We start from the raw sequence: 4,553 nt of genomic DNA, 5'->3' as shown, positions 1-4,553 counted from the left end.
CGGGTACCATTAGTCCCCTCTTAAGCCGCTAGTAGTCCATGTTTATAACTTCAGTGCTGTCCTCTGGCTTAGACTTATGCATGCTTCATTGTTATTCACCAAATTAACTTGCCAACCATCTTAATCATATAGTCTTAAACTGGCAAATTTTCTTTCGTTTAGGCTTCTTCCCTTACGATGCCGAATACGATTACCTCGTGTAATTGGGTTCCTTCCACTGTCACGGAAAACACACTTAAGGACTTTGTCAAAGTCGGCTTTTTACCAGCAAAAAACATCCTGCACTAGCGTGCTCCCACACCAGGTGAAGAAAGACCTCAGCCACAAGATGGTGAGGTCATTATTTTTACTAATCACATGAATCGGGGCTTCTCACCATACGGATCCAAATTTTTCCGAGACGTTCTGCAATTATTGCAACTTCATCCTCAAGACATCGGACCCAATTCCGTGTCAAACATCTGCAATTTTCAAGTTTTCTACGAAGTATACCTTCAAGAAGAACCCAACGTTGAACTCTTCAGGGAATATTTTTATTTGAACCGATAGAATGAGTTTACCAACGGACCCAGCTTAGAACTTGGCGGAGTCTCGATTCAACAGAGAAGAGATGATGTCTTCGCTTATGCTCGCCTGCCAAGTCACCCCAAGGATTGGAACCAAACATGGTTCTATTGTAAAGATACCTCTCTGGCTGATGAGAATCCACTGCCGGGTTATCATGCTGAGCGGCTCAACCCCAAGCATCATCTTCCCGAGCGGCTTACTACCACTGAACAGTCAAAGCTTGAACCTACCATTTCAAAGGTCAAGGCCCTGCTAGGAAATGGGTTAACCGGTATTAACCTGGTTCGGTGTTGGGTTTCTTGGAGAACCATACCCTTGAGCCGCCATTCCGGCTTAATGTGTGCTTATACGGGTGATGCCAAAGATGCACTGCGCTACAACTATGCGCGTTTAACAAATGACGCAATCAATGAGATGACAAAGACCCTTCTCAATGAGAACTTGGAAAGTTGTAGCAAAGTGGGATTGAATCCCTTCTGCACTCTTAACCCACCACCAGCCGTGAGTCTCCAATTTTTTTAACATATCTTTCAAATACTCTATTAACTCAACCTTGATGACTTTCACAGGCTGACTCCGCTTTTTGGGAGAAGGAGTATGATCATGAAGCTGCCAAGAAGGCCAGGGCCAAAACAAAAGCCATCAAGAAAATCGCCAAGAAGAACAAAAAGAAACTAAGTGCCTCCGAGTTGTTTGAATTGGATGACATCATTGAGTTGGAGGTAGCCCTTGACACTGATTATCATCAGGATGAAACGAGGGCCAGTCAAGCAGTCGAAGAAGAGGTAACTATTACTTCCTCCAACTCAGAGCCTTTGCCAAGACAGAAAATTCGACGAGCAATCCGGAAAGTAAGCTTTTCACACCCCTTAGCTTATTTGGATCCTCACTTTCTTTTGAAGCAACAGCAGCTCGAGAACCGGCATCAGACTCGGACCAGCGGAGGTGGAGAGTTATACTCCGATTTACCAAATACTCTAGCTCCACGAAAACGTCGAAGTGAGGTCCCTCTGAATATAAACTCTTTTTATCCTCTAGCGGGTCTTATTCGTCAGCCACTTAATTCTTCTGATTCAAATTATTAGGGGATGTCTCACTCCTCTTCCGACGACTCATCACAGACCCAGATGCCAGCCTTCAAGACTGCCCCTGGGTAACAATTTTTGATTTCTACCACTTTGTATCCTTATACTTGTACTAACCTCCCACAACCCTTTGTAGTGGAAAGGAAAAGCCTAACAAGAAGGCCAAGGTGACCAAACCGGCTGAAGACCCCAAGATCCATGAACCAGAGCAACAAATTCCAGCTTCTGAAGCCTCCGTACAACAACCATGTCGGTGTCAAAACTGGCGGATCTCGGGTAGGGGGTCCCGAACTGTGCGTCTAAGGCGGATGGTAACATAAGGCAAGGGACACGATGTTTACCCAGGTTCGGGCCCTCTTCATGGAGGTAATACCCTACGTCCTGCTTGATTGTTCTTGATGATATGAGTATTACAAGAGTTGATCTACCACGAGATCAGAGAGACTAAACCCTAGAAGCTAGCCTATGGTATGATTGTATCTTGTCCTACGGACTAAAACCCTCTGGTTTATATAGACACCGGAGGGGGCTAGGGTTACACAAGGTCGGTTACAAAGGAGGAGATATACATATCCGTATTTCCTAGCTTGCCTTCCACGCCAAGTAGAGTCCCATCCGAACATGGGACGAAGTCTTCAATCTTGTATCTTCATAGTCCAATAGTCCGGCCAAAGGATATAGTCCGGCTGTCCGGAGACCCCCTAATCCAGGACTCCCTCAGTAGCCCCTGAACCAGGCTTCAATGACGATGAGTCCGGCGCGCAGTGTTGTATTCGGCATTGGAAGGCAGGTTCCTCCTCCGAATACACCATGGAAGAGTCTGAATGCAAGGATAGTGTCCGACCCTGCAAAATAAGTTCCACATACCACCGTAGAGAGAATAATACTTCCACAAATCTAATCTGTTGACACATTTTGACAGTATGACAAATCTTCATGGCCCAGTTATTATTCGAACCGCTTTTCTTAACCAGCTCCGCACATATCGTGAGGCGGTTTTCTTGACAAGTCTTGTCAAAGCAGAGATCGTGTTCCCTTTATCATGGGATTCTCATCAATACGGACGTGGGTAACCCAACCGCGCCATCAATTATGGCAGCTGGGGAATAAGCGGTTTTGCCAAGCAAGTGGGGAAACTCATCGCCTCCTCCGCCCTTATAAAGGGACAAAGATTTACTTTTTTCACTCACGCCTTCTTCCTTCTCACTTACCCATTCCCGCACACCCGAGCTCTAGCGCCCAAGCTCACGTTCTTCTTATCGAACCACTCCAATTATGTCCGGAGAAGGAGGCAAGTGGATGGTCTCCTCCTTCACAGAGGAGAACATCAAAAAGTTACGAGAAGCCAGATACCTAGCTGCGAATATCGCACACCGGCTGCCGAATGCGGGGCAGATCATCCCAACGCCCGAACCCCATGAGAGGGTAGTTTTTCTTACCCATTTTGTGCGCGGACTGGGATTTCCTCTCCACCCGTTTGTCCGCGGGCTCATGTTCTACTATGGAATGGATTTTCATGATCTGGCCCCCAACTTCATCCTCAACATCTCGGCGTTTATCGTCGTGTGCGAGGCCTTCCTCCGCATCAGGCCCCACTTCCGCCTATGGCTGAAAACCTTCAATGTCAAACCGAAGGTGGTGGGTGGCTAGCAAGCAGAGTGCAGAGACGCCATGGTGGGTAAGATGCCTAATGTCATCTGGCTCGAGGGTACCTACGTGGATACCATAAAGGGGTGGCAATCGGGGTGGTTCTACATCACCGAGCCGCGTGAGTCCAACTGGGTGTCGGCCCCCAAATTTCGATCCGGAATCCCCACGTGGCTCACCTCCTGGAAAAAGAAGGGCATGTCCTAGGGTTCTTCGGTAGAGCCGACCAGACTCCAGACCTGCATCCAGAACATGACGAACAAGAAAATCAAGCTCGTCAACGTGGTCCAGGTTATGCTCTTCCGCCGGATCCTTCTGTGCCAACGACGGGCATTTGTTTTGTGGGAGTTCAACTCGGCCCAGCACCAGATGCCGTGAGAGCTCTACGACACAACGCATGAGGACGTCTGGAGAGTGCTGTTCAAGGGCGCCGAGATGCCTCCCTCCCTCACCGAGGACCGCGGACTCAGCGCAAAGCGCCGCGCCCATCCGGTAGGCTTTTATATCTCTCAGGGTATTTATTTTCCCTGGTTTAGTTATGCACTGGATCTAAGCTTTCATGTCATTAACAGGACTGGATAAAGATAGCGGAGCAGCTTGATTGCCCAGCCCCCTGCCCGAAGATCCTGCAGAAGCTCTTCTAATGAAGATGCTGACTCCAGCACCTTATGAGGTGCCGGAAAAGAAGGCCAAGAAGAAGGTCGCGGGGACCCAAAAGGGTCTCCGGCGCAAGGTTCTATCGGACTCATCATCCGATGAGTCCGACACGCACTCCTCCCATGGAAATGAGGAGGAGGAGAAAAGTTCTACCCCCCCCAGCCGGGGGAGACAAGAAAAGGAAGGCCGACCCATCCGGGGAGGCCGAAGGGTCCAAGAAGGGAAAGACCCTCCCTCCGGACTGTGCCACGACGGCCGCCGACAGCGGCGACGAGTGGCTACCCAGAGACAAGCCCCTGGTGAAGTCGTAAGTGTCCGGACACCATAGTACTTCATGGTATGTTTTATTGTACTGCCTTTGCTCATGCCGAACATGATTATGTAGTCCGGCCCGAGCTCATCTCAACGTACCCTCATCGAGCGGCTCTTTGGGCTCGTCGGATATGAACAGCGGTTCTCCTCCGACGGCTTCCACCCCTCGCCCTACGGACAACGCCGAGGTGTTGTCTCAAAAGGCACCGAGCCAAGGGGAGATGATCCTAGGGGCGCCTCACGGCGACCTCCTAAACCCTAGGTACCTAAGGAGCGAGGCTCCTA

The sequence above is a fragment of the Triticum urartu genome, chromosome 1 (genome assembly GCF_003073215.2).
Source record: "Triticum urartu cultivar G1812 chromosome 1, Tu2.1, whole genome shotgun sequence".
NCBI lineage: Eukaryota > Viridiplantae > Streptophyta > Magnoliopsida > Poales > Poaceae > Triticum > Triticum urartu.
This window is presented reverse-complemented; position numbering follows the sequence as displayed.